Source organism: Vigna unguiculata, chromosome 4 (assembly GCF_004118075.2).
Source record: "Vigna unguiculata cultivar IT97K-499-35 chromosome 4, ASM411807v1, whole genome shotgun sequence".
Lineage (NCBI taxonomy): Eukaryota > Viridiplantae > Streptophyta > Magnoliopsida > Fabales > Fabaceae > Vigna > Vigna unguiculata.
Genome location: NC_040282.1, coordinates 26,650,137 through 26,670,015, shown reverse-complemented (window position 1 = coordinate 26,670,015; position 19,879 = coordinate 26,650,137). Strand labels below are relative to the sequence as shown.

The following is a 19,879-nucleotide window of genomic DNA, read 5'->3' as shown; positions in this document are numbered from 1 at the left end:
AATAACTAAGATTCACCTCTGATGTTAACTAACAAATGTAAATTTTTCACATAATTTAAAATTAAAAAAGAAACTGCAACATCCATCGTAGCCACGATCATGTTTAGGTAGCCACCAACATCCATGCAGGCCACCTCCAACATCCATTGGACCGTTGCACCACTCCCAAACACCGAAGGCTTGTAGGAAGCATGAACAGGAAGACGTGTAGAAAGGCACGTGTCACACACAACAGTGAACCACCACTATGCAACAATGTTAGAGATATCGTAGACCGTGAGCCATAACATAAACTACCATGAGCACGACGAGCAAGTGTAAAATGGAACAACCACATTGGACATCCACAACAGATCACCAAAATGTAACAACCACACGAAATCAACCTATCACCATTACCTCATCGTTGTTAGAGAAACCACGTGAAGTTGGAGTTTTTTTTTTGGAGAAAATACATTGTATTAGAAAAATAATGGCATGTTCACTCGTGAGGGGAAACAATGGTACGAGTGTAAGACCCGAGAAAAAAATTAAATAGTTAATTAAATAATTATTTAATAAATGTGGGAAATAGGAGCCTTTAAGGCATTTAATGCGGAGTGCTATGATGTGGAAAAGTACTAGCTCAAGTGGTTGAGAGTACTTTATTGTGTGAGAGGACTTGGGTTCAAGTTTTATGAATGCCAATTGTGTGTTATTTTAATTTGTGCATTATTTATTGATATATTTGAATGTGAGACGTGATAATGTAATCCTAAAATTATAGGAATTATCAAGAAACATGATTGGTTGAATTGGTTGAGCACTTGCTTTGTGATTGAGTGGTTGTGAGTTCAAACCTTGCTAAGAATAAATTCATTCTCTTTTTGCCAAATTTTTCTTTGGCATGGATATGAAAGGGTTTAGGAACCCTAGCAACCGAGAGAGGCAGCTTAATGGGCTGGGAAAACTTAGATTAATATTCATTGAATAGTCATTAAGCATCTTTTATGGTAATTTTCGTTTTTGGGTGGAGTAAAGAGTAATTAGGTGGTAATAAGTTAGAGAGAGAGAGAGAGAATTAGTGAAGGGAGAGGTGCTATACTGCGTGTGAACCCTTGGGCAGAAGAATTCTGGCGAATTGGTGCTGATTGCAGAAAAGAATTTGAGTGGGAACCAGTTTTGGGAGTGCAAGCAAAGAACAAGAGTGTTTTGGGGTTAGAGACACATTAAATTTGAATTTGGAGCGAGGATTCGAGGTAAGGGGAGTTGTTTCTTGCGTTTAGTGATGTGTATTTGAATAACTGTGTGTTGCCATCAAATATTGCATGATTCCCACTTTGTTCTGCACTGTTTTATTGAGGTTTCTAGATTTTTCCCAGAAACCGCCTGGCGGCTCATCCCCTACCGCCAAGTGGCACATCAGACATTGGTTAAGTTCTTGATTTTGGCTTGAACCGCCTGGCAGCGATGAATATCTGCTAGGCGGCGTGACACTATTCACTTTCTTTTTGCTTATTTTAATGTTGTTTGTATGGGAATGCATGTGGTTTCTGGAATTGATGCGTGCAGCCTTTATTGGATGCCTTACTGGTTTGAAATCAATTAAAATTGTGGGTATGGCAAAGTCTTAGATATACTCGTGCACGATAATCCATGATTATATGTGTAATGGTGGAAGGGGACACAAATTGGGTTTATTCAAGAGAGTAAAGATGAGAAACCTTTATGAATTGAATTAAGAGCAGAAAGTTAGTCCATTATATACATATTGTCGCATCTTGGTGAGTGTAGGTGGTAGGGACGAATATTGGAAAAGGGTTGAATCTATCGCAGGTATGAAGAAGTCTGGTTTAAGCTGGGTACTGATACACCGCCTGGCGGCGCTTTGCTTGCCGCCAAGCAATGGCGAGGCCTAAGTGCTGTTATTGGCAATTTCAGGTAGTGAAAAGAAATGAGGGAGGAACCTAGGTGAGTGCGTGGTTTTAGAATTTAATTGGTAACATTGGGAGGGGCAAAATATTATGGTAATTAAGTATGTGAAGGATAATGGATTTGAAAGTATGACTCAGGTATAGTGTGTTGGTAGGAATATTAATGAAAGAAAGGGAGAAGAATAATTTTAATTAATAGTTAAGTCTCTGGAAGCACAGTCTTGCATATGTGTGATTGGATATTTGTTGATCATGAATTGTTGGCTTTAGGTGTCATTCGTGACTATATGCATAGATAGATGATATTTGATTAGGTAATATTGCATGGAAATACCAGTTAAATGCCTTGGAGGTGCTGGATTGGGTGATATTGGTGCTAAGTTAAACAAATCCTTGGAGAATGTGATATTATATTTGCTAAATGCCAAGTCATGATTAAAGAGAATTAGGAAGTGAATCATAGGTAATGGACCATGTGTGGTGTGACCATATTCCACCAATTCGAGGTTGAAGAATTAGAGAACATGATCATCATGGGATTATTTTCGTAGTATAAGTTCATATGCTCTATCATGTGTAAGAAAAATCAGACATTGGGTATGCTACTGGTGTAGCGCCTGGCGGCACGGGTGTGCGCGCTAGGCGATAGGACTAGCGTCAGAGGTCCCTGCACCATGTGGCGCCTGACGACATGGTGTGCTCCGCAGGCGGTGACTATAAAACAATGGGTCTGAGAGAGCGTTGGCGCCTGGCGCTGAGGAGGTCCCGCCAGGCGGTCTGGACTTGTTTCGCCTGGCGGCGCTGGGGCTATGCCAAGCGGAAATCCCATTAACTATGCTTCGTGTACATGTTGCGTGTTAAGCAATGATGCTATACTTGGATCGGGAGATATTGTGCCATGAGCGGGTAGGTTCATGGATGGTGATTAACATGTGATGATATGAGCAGGGAGGTTTATATCTAGTTACTCTCGCGTGGGGATACGAGCGACGTAGGTTCGTATATTTTGTGCTCACGCTTGAGAGATGTTGCGTGCGGGGAGGTTTGTGGCTGATGGATCACATGTGTTGGACTACGGGCGGGCAGGTCCGTAGACTAGGACTACGAGCGAGGAGGTTCATAGAGCAGGACTACGAGCGGGAAGGTTCGTAGAGGCAAGACCACGAGCGGGTAGGTTCGTGTGAGCATCATGTTCTCGAGTCCAAGGCTAACTATTTGTGTGATTAAAGGTTGAAAAGCCTTCGAGTTTAAGGTCTTGGCCAAGAATTAATTAAATTGAATAAGATGTGTGTCTTGCTTATATTTTTGTGATGTTAGACTTAATTGTATTTTTATCAGCTCACCCTTTCTTTTTGTGTATGGCGATGATCGTGTGATTCGTTACACGGGAGCATATGTTAATATAGGTGATGATGAGGATGCTCAGACGACGGAGTGAGGGCTAGCTTGGCGAATTAGAGCTAGGAGAATTTTACTATATTTTGTTATGTTTCAATTATGAATAAGAATTTTGGAACTTGTAATACTCTTGTTATTTATGTTTAATAAATTTTGGCGCATGTTTTCACATTTTAAATTTTCCCGCGTTTGGGAATAATAATATTGCGACTTTTGAGATTCAATTTTCTATTTTAATTATTTATTCAAGTAATATTCCTTAGGGGTGTTACAACGAGAACGAAAATTTATGCAATAATCAATGTTCCAAATTTCAAAATTTATGCAATAATAAAAACATGTAATAGTATCTGATAGTTAAAATTGTTCCAAATACATTCAAAATAAAAATCATTCTTCTAACCCCAAGCTCCTTGCTATTGTGCATCCATAATATCATTTGCAACCTTATATGTTCTTGTAGAACACAAGCCATATGATCATCATAGGTGGAAACCACACCCACAACATGCAAAGGTGAGTTAACTTAACCAAAACATAATAATTAACATAAGTTATATCAACAATAAAAATATCATCCTACACCTCACCCAAACCATTTTATCAATTCATCTTATATCACACAATCAATAACAACAATTGTTGTCTCATCCAACAATAACACCCACGTGTAGTCTCAACCTAAGAGGTTCATTCATCAAAATAACCCTAGCACGTTTACCATTCAAACCAGCTCACCAATATGGCTAAACCAACTCTTCCTTCCTATTCCTCAAGAGTCTTCATACAAAGTCTACTTCCTCTACTCATCCTCGAGTCTTATGGGTGAAGTCAAACATTGGTACAACTACGTTGAGTCCATCACTACTAGGAATGTCAAAAAAAATTCGTACCTGTGGGTATCCGCGAATAAAACCTACAACAGGTAGAAAATGGATATTGTAAATGAATACTCGCGGGTAACAAGTCGGGTACTATACCCGCATGTTTACGAGGCAGATATAGGTATCATAGTATCCGTACTTGTGGATACTCGTACTTGCTATACTCTAATTTAAATAAAAAGAAAATTAAAAAAGAATGACTAAAACATTAACACATTGATCTTGAATGAGTTATTTTTAATCAATTGGTTTTAAAAAATCTTCATTTCTTTGCAAACTATTATTCAACATTATTTAAATAAGTTATTTGCACTTTGTTTGAAATTTATGAATGTTATGCATTGTATTTTTATTTGAATTTATGGTTAAAATATATTGTTAAATATTCAATTTTTCTTTTGTAAATATCTGCGGGTACTCGTGAATATTAGTGGATATTAAAAAAATGTGAATACCCGCATAACGGATATCCACACAGATATGTGTACGGGTACGGGATAGATATTTATCCAACGGGTAGGATACGAGGGAACTACAACTCGTATCCTACTCGACCCATTGAAATCCCTACTCCTTCTTGCTATCCCAGAGACTACAACCGTAGTCCTTAGGGTTAGCTCCTAGAACCCCTTTAGGGTCTACTCCCATAACCCTCTCACATCTTATCCTTAGGGTTAGCTCCCAAATCGCTCTCACCTCTTATCCTTAGGGTCAACTCCCAAAGCCCACTCACCTTTTTTCCTCGAGGTTAGTTCCTAGAGTTCCCCCGCTACTTATTGAGACATATGCTTCTCACACAACATCACAATACATGCATGTATTTCGTATATAATAAATAACTCATCACCGTTATTTTAAATTATCCAAATAGAATAATGCATCATCCATTATTCAAACATAGCTAGAAAATATCCCAAACAACAATATGTGATTTTCATACATTTGTACAAAAAATCAAGTCTTGCTCAACAAATCAGGTCTTACTCAACAAGCCTAAAATCCTGACCTGAAAATATAACACCTAACCATTATTTTCCTTTTCATGTAATCTCATCAATAATTCCATTAGCCAATTGTTGTCAAAATCACAATAGAAATTCATCCAAAATTGTTCCTAAAAAATCTTATGGATATTTAAATCACGTAAATAAATACCTACATTTCCACTTGCACCAGATTATGATATATACGTCATTATAAAATAAAACATAGTAATAGAACGAGATATCCAAGTGTTGTTAGATTTAAAATAATGTTATTACAATTTGTCTAACTCGATTAATTCTCTATAGCAACAACACCATTTTCTTTATAAAGCATTTAACCTTTTATTGCATTAATAAATGCACTCATCTTTCACATAATAACTCCATATTTTCGAATTTCATAATTAGTGTTTATCTAAGGAAAATATATAAGCATTGTCCCAACAATTGTTATCCACTGATTCAATTTATCACCATTGTTTAAATCGTTATTGACTTACATATCTCTTAACATAATATTTTAATACTACTTTATAATTAAAAAATGTTTTTTTTATAAAATGAGGTTGTTTTGAACTCGTATTTAGAAAATAGGGTTAGTTGACCTTTTTTTGTTGATTAGGGTTAGTAAACATTAATATATTATGACATTGGTTAAAAATTAAAAGGCAACAATAGCTTAAAAAATTAATAACACATTCATTTGTGGCCTTTAGTGCCACATAAAGGTCGTCTTCTTGGTCTGGTAGGTCGTCTGGGTGGTTGTTGTTGGTGTAGTTCATCATCATCATCTTCATCCTTATGAGTTTGAGGAAATTGGGGATGGTGAACAATTGTTTGAGAAGTTTGAAAATGCATTATCAGAGGATAGAATGGCATTCATTATGAAGATCCTGGATAATAGGCATACGATGGTGTGATAACTGATGTGCCAAACATGTGTGATGGACCTACACAATAACTTGATTGAGTGGAAAAGAATGTGTATGACAATGGGACTCGTTGGAAAAGGGTGTTTGATAGGTTGCCATGATGAGGGTGGGAATACCATAACATTTCATCGTGACCCATAGATGATTATCCAAAAACTTGATGTGGATGATGTAGAAAATGTAGAGAAGACCTAACATGGCCAATGTAGGATTGTGAAGAAGGTTGAGGAGGTTCTTGTGACGTATTATAAATAGCAGGGTTATTAACATGAATAATTATGCATGATAAACAAATGTACAATATTGTAGTAAAACTAACCTCATCGTCAAAAGATTGTGCAGATAGAGATATATAGCAGATAATGTGGTTTATCTACCACTGCATGTAGGGTGCTTCATCATGCAAATGGTCATTTCCGAAGAATGTTGTACCTTGAATGACACAATTATGTCGGTCATTCTAGATTGTAATCTACTGGTGATGATGTGTTGTCCAATCTCTATCATTTATTCCCCTCAAATCGTCCATGTGAACCTAATTGAGGTTAACCGGGCCAGACTGGATATTTTGTCTGAGACCAAATTGACGCATAACCTGATCTGCATGATGGATTTCATCCGTTGTGAAGCAAATTATAGGGTCTGTCGCTCTTAATACTAGAGGGATGTCAATGACAATCAACCGACTGATTTCGATTTGCATGTAAGGCCTCCATAAGAACCGAAACCAAATGGTCGACATTAGATTCAAATATTTAAAAAAAATGTATTGCAGTTAGCTTAAGTATTACCTATCTTGTACGGAGCTGATCAAATCTCAAACGAAATTGACTAATTGAAACATAACTAGGGTTTGTCGATGCGTTAGCCTGGACCATCTAAAAATAGAATAGTTGCATGTTAGGTAAATTACAAGGCAACAAGAACTCGTTCATTGAAAAAGAGTTAGCTTTTACCTTTTTGCAAGGGGGAAACCATCCCTTATAGCCACCTCCTCATCACTTAAAGGCTCTAGTTGTGGAGCTATGCATGTCCCAAGCCTATCATTGCAAAAGAATCATGCATCCTCCAACGTTTTTTTGGCTAAGGTGAATGCCATGATCTAAGCCACGATACAAACATGCCAAAATTGCAGACCCCAACTATAATTTACGACTACATTCAAGTTAGCTAACTTCAATAAGTACATCACATGGACCCTAACTATAGATGTGTCTGGCATTAAAATGCTACCAATCAATATCAATATGTATGCTCTTGCATATTGAGCAATAACATTATTTGTTGCATATTGTGACAATTCTTAGAAAGTATTATTTAGTCAGGAAACTCTAATTGAGTTTCATCTTATGGCTATGGGTGGTGGAATGATCCCCAGATATTGATGGAAGGTGGAGAATATATCTTCCTCAGTGGTGGGACCGATCACCGCATCTCCATCTATAGGTAGGCCAAGGAGGACGACCACATCCTCTAATGTCATAATTGTCTCTCCATGTGGGAAATGAAAGGTGTGTGTTTTTGACCTCCACCTTTCTAATAAGGAAGTGACTAGAAGGTGGTTGACATCCATGTTTGGCAAATTTAAGGCGTGTCTGAATTCAGCCTGTTCAATTAATTTTTTGACACGTAAATCAATTAAGTCTTTGTTGTTGAGAATCCAAACTCCAACACGTATGGGTCTAAAAGCTCTTTCATTCCCTTCCCATAAGTCTTTAGTAATATCTTTTGCTGAAGTCAAAGTAGTGACATATCTTAAGGAAGACGTCAGTTATGTGCCATGCTAAAAAATACAACAAAAACGTATGAGAGCAAATATGGTTACAACTACACGTAAAGTAAAGTTAAAAAAATATTTAAAATGAAGGTAAGTGAATAACTCAGACCTTGAAAATGGCAGAAACAAGAAGGTAAGTGAATAACTTTGTCTTGGAAATGAATGCACAATGAATAGGATTGAAGCAATGCAAGGGTTTTTATTGACGTGAACTTGATGTACAACTACCCTCACTCAACTATTTTTTAATGCTTTCAAATTTGTAGTGAATGTGGTTGTCAAATTAATTTGGGCTCTAAACAGGTTTAGAAGCCCAATTATGGATCCACAAGGTTCTATTTACAAATATTCAAAAAGAAATTCTCAACTTCTAAAAATTGTAAAAAAAAAATAGTATATGAGTTCAATTTCAACAATCCATATTTCTACTTTGAAGCCTTGGAAGTTTATAATCTAATACAACTTGAATAAGCCAAAAATGATATCTACAAAAAAAACCTTATGGTTGAAGTAGTGAGCAAAGGTCAAATGAGCTAAAAATGCATAAATTAAATCAATTATTACAAATGAACCCAATTTATTAGTAATGAGAAAAAATGAACTAAAAACTGAAAATATAGACAAATAGAAAGTATAATTACTGAGTAATTAAGATATAAATGTGTACAAAATATATGCTTTAACCTCTACACTCCATTCCACTACTTTTTCTACTTTTGTAATTCATTTTTGTCTTCAGCATGGAAGGCTAAACCTTTTTGGATTGATTCTCTTGTGATTTCATACTGTTTTATACTGTTTTATGCAATTTAAGTTTTTTTTCTTCACTTTTTTATAACGGAGTGTGTTTATATCGTCTTTTCTTTTTTAATTTTATTTTTTGTTATTGGGACTGTTGTTTAACATTAGTTGATAATTCAATCATGTACTTTAATTGAAGTTATTATAAGTTTGCTTAAATTTAAGAATCTCTTTTGTGCTTAGTTTAATAGGTAAATCCTAAATCGATAATCACTAATAATGTGGAATAATCTCGCTCTTCAATTCTTTCATCTTCTTCACACAAAATGTCTCAACCTATCATTCCGTTTTCACCTTATTGTTCAATCCAACCTACCCAACCTTTATCTTATCTTACACATTACAAGTCCTATCTATTTCCTCTTAAGTATGTGCTTCTTCAATTGCTCTTATATGATCTAATCCTTTGTCACTCATAATTTAATTTATCTTTCCCATCACTATTAATTTGTGTCTTTATCATCTAAATTTGAACCAAGCAATTTTCGAGAGGTTGTCAAGGATCGTTATTGGAGAGAAGCCATGAGTTGTGAAGTAGCAACCTTGACAATGAACACAACTTGGGATATTGCCACCATTCCTTTGGTATGACCCATTGAATACAAATGAGTCTACAAAACCAAGAGATTATCAAACAATGATGTTTAGTATTACAAAGCTCGTCTTGAAGCAAATGAGTTCTCCCAAATTGAAGGTGTGAACTATTTTGCAACCTTATTCCCTATGTTGAAATGACCACAATTTGAGATGTCTATACCCTAACTTTCATCAATAGTTGAAATCTTGAACAACTTTATGTGAATAACACCTTCTTACTCGACAAAATATTTGATAATGTTTATATGGTGATACAACCTGAACTACATGGCTATAACTCTTTTCAAAGTTACAAGCTTAACAAATCCATCAATAATTTGAAACAAGTCATAAATGATGTGAAAAATTATCTACTTTACTCTTCTTTTATGCATAATGCCATGCACATGATGATCATAACCCTTTTATTAAGATAAAAGATTTTGAGTCCAATGCCCTCATCATTTATGTTGACAATATTGTGTTGACTAGTTATTTTGTACAAGAAATAACTAGCATTTTTTCACTCTAACTTTTATATCAAGGACTTGAGTACCTAAAGTACTTTATGATAATTAAGGTAGTTCCCTCTAAACAAGGCATCTCTTTATGTCAATAAAATAATTGTCAGAACCTTCTTAAGGATTATGAGGTGCTTGGATGCATGACATCTTAAAACATGAACAACTCTCCATGTCTTCATATTGATTCCTATAACGTTCTTTCTAATCCTCGTATATAATGAAGATTAGTTAAACACCTTCATACCTTACTAGCACTTGGCGAGAGACATTGCTTATGCTCTATGATGCACCGATACTTGAACTTGGGTCACATATCCATGTCTGACACGTATCCGTATCTGATACTTTAGGATACTTTATCGATACTTATCAAAAAAGTATCTAATTTATGAAGTCATAGTAGACTATAAGAAATTTTTTTAATAATGACCAATTTTTGTGACAAAAAAAATTAGTCACTGTAGTGACCAATTTAGGTATCAATTTATAAACTAAACATTATTGGCAAGTAAAATAATTTAAAAAATTATAATTGGTCTCTAAATTGATAACTAAAATAGTTTATATTATAAATTGGTTTTTAATTTTTTTAATAACATTAGTTACTAAGGTTTTAGTTTGGATTCACACAATAACAATAATACATTTATTATGTTTTTAAGAATTATTGCACACTTTTCAAAATTCATATATCACGTATCTATTACCTATCATATCCTATTATTTTCAAAATAAATGTATCGACGTATCGAATACATGTCATATCTGATACACGTATCTTATTTATGCATCATAGCTTATGGTGCATAACATTTAAGGTTGTTCATGTTAAAACCCACACAATTACATCATAATGCACCACTCAAAAGTTCCTTGTTATCTTTAAAATAACCTCACATTATCATTTGTGTTTCCTTCGATTGTATTATTATTATTATTATTATTATTATTATTATTATTATTATTATTATTATTATTATTATTATTATTATTATTATTATAGATTATAGATATAGATATTTTAGATATAGAAAATTTATGAGATATAATTATAATTTGAATAATGATATTTTAATCCATTTTTTTGACCAATTTTTAACCTACCACTCTCATCACCTTTAGATCATCTATTTTGATTCTTTTTAGTGATGTGATGTGATGATCTAAGCGTGATTGAAGTGGTGGGTTAAAAGTAGATAAAAAAGAATGAGTTAAAATATCATAATCCTTATAATTTATTTTTAATAAGGTTTAGCCGTGTGAAGTGGGCCTAACCGTGGACCTCACTTTCACAATCAACAACACACATATGGGTCTTTTTTGCTGTACCTCCAAAATTTTTTCTACACCTCCAAAAACAATTTAAATCACAAAAATACCCTTCAACCATTTAAGTGAAGTCAGGCACATCACATCCCCAAAATTACTTCTGGATGTTGACTTCCGGAAGTCACAATATATAACTGGAAGTCAATTTCCGGAACTCAAAATATATAACCGGAAGTCAAAATATATTATCGGAAGTCGACTTCCGGAAGTCAAAATATATTATCGGAAGTCGACTTCCAGAAGCCAAAATATATTACCGAACATCAACTTTCGAAAGTCAAAATATATTATCGAAAGTCAACTTTCGGAAGTCAAAATTAAATAAAAAAATCATTTTTCGTTTTGTTTATTTAATGTTTAATAATACTTTAGTTTTATTTATTTTCATATTTGTATTTATTTTTTCAGTACATTAAATAAAAATAAAATTATATATATAGATATTAATATTTTATTTTATTTTTCAAATATATATTAAGAAATATCAAAACATAAAAAATAAAGAAAATAGAAAATAATAAATTAATAAAAAATTATAATTTAGAAAACATAAACTTTAAATAAAATTAAAAATAGTTAAAACAGAATTAATATATTTATAATATAAAGTTTAAGTATTTTAAATTTAATTTATTTCTTAAGTATTTTTAATATATATTTAAAAAGTAAAATTTTATATATATATATATATATTAATTTTTTATACATTATATAAACAAATTATATATATATTTGGAAAGTCGATTTGTGTAATATATTTGTAATTTCAAAAGTCACTGGTAATATATTTTAACTTCCGGAAGTCGATTTTCGATAATATATTTTTATTTTTGAAAGTTAATTTATAATAATATATTTTAACGTCTGATAGTTGATTTCTTGATAATATATTTTAATTGTTGGAAGTTGACTTTCAATAATATATTTTTACTTCCGGAAATTAATTTCCGATAATATATTTTAGGCTTAAATACCTTTTTAGTCCTCATTTTCATAGTGTTTGTTGCGGTTGGTCCTCATTTTGACAAAATGTTTAAAATAGTCCTCATTTTTACCGAATGTTTAAAATGGTCATCATTTTCGCAATTCGTGTTTTATTTGGTCCTTTTCTGTAACGTCGTTTAAATCATTAACAGAGCATTGTACAGGTGGCACGGTTTGTATTAGGATATGTTACGTGTACTGTACAGGTGTGGTAATTAGATATTTGGAGATAAATAAGTGAGCTAGGGTTTTGGTAAGGAATGTTTGGGCAGTTGGTGAGTTTTGGCAATCTTGTTCCTCCATTCCCAATTGGTGTTGCTGCAATCTTCTTCTTCCTGCAATCCCATTATATAGGTATGTTACGGTCCCGATTTTCTTCCTTTACCTTTGATTGTAATTGTTGGAGGCAACCGTGTTGTATTACTTCGTGCACTGTTGGTGGTTCAACGAGAAATGGATTAACCCCGATTTGTAGCTGTGGAGAGATGGCAGCTTTGAGGATGGCAAGAACTCCAAAGAATATTGGTAGAAGATTTTGGATACATTCTGTTTTTATTTTTGTGTTAATAATAAATTAGTTTTAATTTTTGGTTTAGTGATTTACAGAGTGGTGGTTCCAATAATGTGGGCTGCAACTTTTTCAAATGGTGGTGTTGATGAAAAGGATGTCATCATCATGACACAAATGAGGCAGATTAATGATTTGGAGAAGTCATTGAAGGTTGCTGAGAAGAGGCTTCAATTAGTAATATGGTTCACTTGTGTTATTGTATTATTCGTACTATTATTGTGTGTAAATCTTTTAAAGTCCAATATGTTTTGTACTATTGTTAAATGAAGAAGTGAATTAGTTTGATTATGTTGATATTAGTCCCAATATGTTCAAAATGACATGTTAATCTGAGCATTGAAGTAAGTGATATTGATCTAAGCTAGGGAAAAATTAAATTGATCTAAGTCTGGAAAAAGTTAAATTCATAACATTAATTCATCCTTATCAAAATACACTACATCAATGTTTGACAAAAGTGAAATTGAACGAAGTTTAAGAAAAGTCAAAATGCAGTTCATCAATAATGAATTTTACATCAGAAATTCCAAAAAACAACTAAGACCTCCTTTGCTGATTTGTGTGTTATCCTTTCTCAACGATTACAACCAGAGGTAAAGGAAGAAGATTGGGACCGTAACATACCTATATAATGGGATTGCAGGAAGAAGAAGATTGCAGCAACACCAATTGGGAATGGAGGAACCAGATTGCCACACCTGTAAAGTACATGTAACACACCCTAATACAGACTGTGCCACTTGTATAAGTCTTTGTTAATGATTTAAACGGCGTTACAAAAAGGTACCAAATAAAACACGAATTACGCAAATGAGGATCATTTTAAACATTCGGTAAAAATGAGGACCATTTTAAACATTCTATCAAAATGAGGACCATCCGCAACAAACACTACGAAAATGAGAACCCAAAAGGTATTTAAGCCTATATTTTAACTTTCAGAAATTAACTTCCATTTGAGAGTTTGATGTCCGTAACTTTGATTACATGGTCAAAAGATATTTGGGAGATTTAAAAAAGAATTTTGAAGATGTAGAAAGAAAGACCCACACATATTCGCATAATCGTCGCAACATTGTTGTCGCCACTTGAGGTGAATACAGTAAACCCTAAATTTCATCGCTTTTGTTTTCTTTTATACTCTCACCGCTGAAATGCGAGCTCATTTGGGAATTATAGCGTTTTAATGACAGCTCCAGAGCAAACTCTAAATATTAATAACTGCACAACAAGTGAAGGCTGGACGGTTGTTTTACCCCGTCGCAGCAGACAAAAAAAGAAAAACTACCAAATCTGGAGTTTTAGAGGAAAAACAAGAGCCATGGACTTTGACAGATTCTGTGACTAATCCAAGCAAAGAAGCAACTTTGGTGCAGAAAATGGAAAATTGTATAAATAAAATTGATAAATCTGAATTCTATCACACTTTCAAGGATCGAATTCAAACATCAGTTGCTGATTACTTCAACAGGGTTTTGGGCTCAGAGTTAAAGATGCAAATGGTAATTTATGGTATTGGCAGCATTCAATTGTATGAGTCTGTTGGGTTTTACCGGTTTATCAATATTGTTAAGTTTATTTTTTTTCTGTTTTTAGAACTCTCTATATAAGCCTTGTATACCTAATCTTTTCATAACACTGAATATATCAGATTTTTCTTTTCCTTCTCTCTGTCTCTCTTGCTATCAAAAGGATAGCAGTCATGAATTCCCAATATGGTATCAGGAGCATTTGCTTCCGCTAAGACAGGTCTCGCTCTTGGTTCTCTTCTCTTTTCATTTCAAAATCCTTTTGTTTTCTTCTTGCTTTCTTGATGGCGTCAGGGGATACCGCTACCACGGATACAAATGAATCTCAGAATCCTTCAAGTTCTTTTTACTTGCATCCTGGTGAAAATCCAGGGGCAACGTTGATCAACATTCAACTTGATGGGGCCAACTACCATGCTTGGAGTCGTGCCATGAAACGTCCCTTGATTTCCAAGAACAAACACAAGTTTCTCGATGGTAGTGTCAAAACTCCAAAACAAGGAACTGCCCTCCATGACGCCTGGGAACGATGCAACATGATGGTAATACCATGGTTGAAGCGCGCCATGAATGCCCAGATCGCTCAAAGCGTCATGTACATCGAAAACGCGAAAGACTTGTGGGACGATCTTCGCGAACGTTTTTCGAAGGGGGACCATTTCAGGATCTCTGATCTCCTTCAAGAACTACACTCAACCAAACAGGGAGAAAGATCTGTCACAGATTTCTTCATAGATCTAAAAGCGTTGTGGGAGGAACTTGAATCTCTCAGACCAATGTTGGGCTGCACCTGCAAGGTTAAGTGTGAATGTGATTTCATTAAAACGGTTATCAAGCACAAAGAATCTGAGTACATCATGTGTTTCTTGAAAGGTCTCAATGATGTTTATGGTACTGTGAAGACCCAAATTTTGTTGATGGAACCTTTACCAGGTATGAATCGTCTTTTCTCTCTTGTTATGCAACAAGAACGACAACTTGTTGGACATACCATAGAAGCCAGTAAAATCTTGATGAGTGCAACCACCACTAAGGATCAAAGAACCTCCAAAAGTAATAATGAGAATTGGAAGGGACAAGGACGGGGCAAGAACAAAAATTAGAATAATGGCAAACAATGCAGCTACTGCCACAAATTATACCACACCGTAGATGAGTGCTATGCAAAGCACGATTATCCTCCCTTGGTACAAGACCAAAGGTGAGAAGGTTGTTAACAACACTATTACTGAGAAGGAAGAAACCGTGATTAAACAGCAAGACCAACAAATAAGAAAGGAAAGTAATTTTTTCTCAGATGCACAGATGCATCAAATCATGAAGTTGATTCAAGAAGTTAAAGGCGACGTTTCACATAAGGTTAGCAATCTCGTGATTGATTCCACTGGTGAGAAAGCATCTGATGGTAAGAACAGAAATAATACATGAATTTTAGATACAGGGGCAACAGATCATGTTACCTATAATGCTTCTAATTTTGTGGTTTTTAGAAAGATAAAACCCACATGCATTAAACTACCGAATGGATCACATATATTTGCACATTATGATGGCACTGTGAAACTTTTTGAGAATTTTTTCCTGCATAATGTGTTTTTTGTACCTGAATTTTCTTTTAATCTTATCTCTGTGCAAAAGATTGTTAAATACCACAACTGGAAGCTAATTTTTTCCTCTGAGTTGTGTCAGATCCAAGATGTGTGTTCTTTGAAGATGATTGGAGAAGCTAGGCTCCAAGAAGGGTTATACATACTAAAACTGTCAGAAGCAGCAAGAATTGTGAACTCCTTTTCCAACATTAGTGAGGCACGAAGTGACAGCTCAAAAAGTCAAGACGATGGAATATGGCACAAAAGGCTGGGGCATCCGTCAAATAAAGTTTTACATCTTATCAGTAAACGTTTTTCTTGTATTGTGTTTAGTGAAACCAAACCTTGTGATGTTTGTCATTTCTCTAGACAAACTAGGCTTTGTTTTAATAATAGTAGTTCATATTCTGAACATATTTTTGATTTGATACATGTTGACATTTGGGGGCCTTACGGCACCACCTCTATACATGGGCATAGATTCTTTTTGACTATAGTAGATGATCACAGTAGGTTCTGTTGGATATTTCTAATGAAAACAAAAGTTGAAACTAGAGATGCTTTAACTAAGTTTATTATCATGGTTAACACTCAATTTCACAAGAAAATTAAAGCCATACGTTCTGATAATGGAAGTAAATTCATATGTAAAGACTTGTATGATAATTTTGGTATAATTCATCAAACTAGCTGCATAGAAACTCCCCAAGAAAACTCTATTGTACAAAGAAAACATAGACATATTCTGGAAGTTTGTAGAAGTCTCACTTTTCAATGCAATATTCCCATGGTTTTCTGGTCCTATGCTATTATGCAGTCTGTTTTCCTGATAAATCGTTTGCCTACTAAAATTCTGAAAGGAAAAACCCCTTATGAGTTAGTCTATCAAACCACACCCAATTTTGATGATATTAAAATTTTTGGATCCTTGTGTTTTGCCTCTAGCTTACAAAGAAATAGATCTAAATTCGACACTAGAACTAGGAAATGTGTGTTCTTAGGCTATCAAAATGGCACTAAAGGATATGTTATGTTGGACATTAAGAGTAGGGAGATTTTTGTTTCTAGAGATGTTAGTTTCTATGAAAAAGTGTTTCCTTATGCCAATCAAATTGATCCTGTTTACAAGAAAATGAAGCATATCAGATATCTGAATTTAATCACTTTTTTGAACCTATCAATTACAACACTAATAATACTCAAACTGAACAAGTTCAGCCCTGCACTAAATCTCAAATTCAAAACATCACTGATCCTTTGAGACGTTCCACTCGAAATAGAAGAACTCCCACTTTTTTACAAGATTATCACTGCCAACTTAGCTCTCATATAAAGAGTAATGACACTAATGTTCTTTATCCTTTATCTTCTTGTCTTAATTACAGTAGACTTTCTCCTTCACACATGAAATATATTCTTGCTGTATCCATCAACAAAGAGCCATACTCTTACAATGAAGCTGTTGTTTTTCCTGAATGGAGGAAGGCCATGACAGAAGAAATTAAAGCCCTTGAACAGAATAAGACTTAGGAAGTTGTTGATCCTCCACAAGGCAAAAAACCCATAGGATGTAGATGGGTCTATAAGATAAAATACAAGGCAAGTGGTGAAGTGGAACATTACAAAGCAAGACTTGTAGCCAAGGGCTACACTCAACTAGAGGGCATCGATTATTTGGATACTTTTTCCCCTATAGCAAAATTGACCACCATCAGATTTCTCCTTGCTATTTCCTCCGCACAAAATTGGCATTTGAAGCAGCTGGACGTGAACAACGCTTTCCTTCATGGAGAGCTAGATGAAGAAGTTTATATGCTTCCTCCACCAGGGTGTACTGGTATAAAGGATGGGTAGGTTTGGAGACTGAAAAAGTCCCTATATGGCTTGAAGCAAGCCAGCAGGCAATGGTTTGCCAAACTTTCATATCACTTTAAAACTTGTGGTTTTTCACAATCTGCATATGACCATTCCTTGTTTACAAAGATATTCAAAACTAACATCACTATTCTATTAGTCTACGTTGATGATATTATACTTGCAGGAAATCATCTCCCTAACATTGAGCAGATCATGCAATCCTTAGATGACACCTTCAAGGTAAAGAATTTGGGAAATCTGAAGTATTTCCTCGGGTTGGAGATTGCTAGATCAAGAGAGGGAATACATGTTTCCCAAAGGAAATATGCCTTGGACATCTTGTCTGACAGTGGTCTTCTTGCCTCAAAAACATGTGCTACCCCTATTACTAAAGACATTAAAAATATGTTTGAAGATGGAACTCCTCTTAAGGACATCACTCCATATCAAAGGTTGATAGGACGTCTTCTTTACCTTACGAACACCAGACCCGACATCGGATACGCGGTACAGTTTCTGAGTCAATTCATTCAAGCTCCCACAGAAGAACACCTCACAGCTGCCAACTGTGTGCTTCGATACATTAAGACAGCACCTGGACAGGGTCTCTTCTTTCCCAGCAACTCAAACCTACAAATAAAGGGGTTCTGTGATTCTGACTGGGCAACTTGCCCCAACTCACGACGATCCACAACTGGATTTTGCGTCTTCCTTGGGTCATCCTTAATAAGCTGGAAATAAAAAAAACAGTCCACTGTCTCACGGTCTTCATCAAAAGCAGAGTATAGGGCCCTTGCCACTCTCACTTGTGAGATACAATGGCTGAAATACCTGATGGATGAGCTAAGGATTAAAACCAAGGAACCAGCTGTGGTTTACTGCGACAACCAATCAGCAGTCACATTACTTTGAATCCCATCTTCCACGAATGAACGAAACATATAGAAATAGATTGTCACGTCGTCCGTGAGAAGGTTCAAGCCAAGCTTTTTCAGCTCCTTCCGATAACCTCCACACATCAAGCAGCAGATGTCTTTGTAAAGCCTCTTGATCTTGGCATCTTCAAAACTGTTGTATCTAAGCTCGGACTTATTGATATTCACTCATGAGCTTATGGGGGCGTGTTGGGTTTTACCGATTTATCAATATTGTTAAGTTTCTGTTTTTTCTGTTTATAGAACTCTCTATATAAGCCTTGTATACCTAATCTTTTCATAACACTGAATATATCAGATTTTTCTTTTCCTTCTCTTTGTCTCTCTGGCTATCAAAAGGATAGCAGTCATGAATTCCCAATAGAGCCCCCTAGGCTGCAACTTAGCCTTGCAATATTGTTGAGAAGAGATTTCAGTTGGATTGGAATCATAGAGGTGTTTGATCCTATTATTTCTGCAACTGAGTCTCAAGTTTTGGAATCTCTTGGTTGTGTTGTAATGTCCATAAACAAGCACGGGAGAAGGGAGGCACTAAAGCTCACAATGTTCTTCATGGCTCACTGTGAGGCAGAGTTATATAACAACCTATTGCAAGCAAATTTGAAACTGAATCTCTTGAAAAATATGGTATTATTTGGGAACAACTTTGAAACATATAGTAGCATGTGTCATTATGCAAAAACTCATCTATTCTTAATTCAGTGGGGGCATATTTTGGCTGCTCGAGGATTCACACATGAATTTAGAATCCAAACAGTTTCAGATGATTATTATAATGTATTCCATGATTCTAGTTGGCATTTTTTCAGTCCAAGCCTTGAGACGGAGTTGCAATTTATCAACTCTTGATAGAGGCAAACATTAATATATTTGAAGGTAATTTTTGTTGTGCATCATTTAAGCATATTATTGATCTAGTGTAAAAACTACTAGGGTATATTATCATTTAGGTTGTGTTCGTATGACAGGAAGGATCAGAAAAAGAAGGAAAAGAAGAGATTAGGTTGTGTTCTTATGATAGGAAGGATTAGAAAAAGAAGGAGAGGAAGAGATGAGAAGGATTAGATGGTGAAGTTGATGTTCTTCTTTTTAAGAGATTAGGAGGTGATTTTAGAATAGATTAAAGAATGAAAATCATGAAAGTTTGTGAATGAATTGAGTGATGTGATATATTAAAAAAAAAATTAACAAATAAAAAATGAGATTATCAAAATATCCTTAATGTTAAAAATAATATAAAATATTATATATATTATATAGAATAATTTATTTAATTTTTATTGATTGTGTGAAA

At 34.7% G+C, this 19,879-nt stretch overlaps 1 pseudogene; it reads left to right on the top strand.

The window, feature by feature from the left end:
* Positions 1-13,861: 13,861 nt before the first annotated feature.
* On the top strand, positions 13,862-19,434 carry LOC114181784 (annotated as a pseudogene).
* The last annotated feature ends 445 nt before the right edge of the window (positions 19,435-19,879 follow it).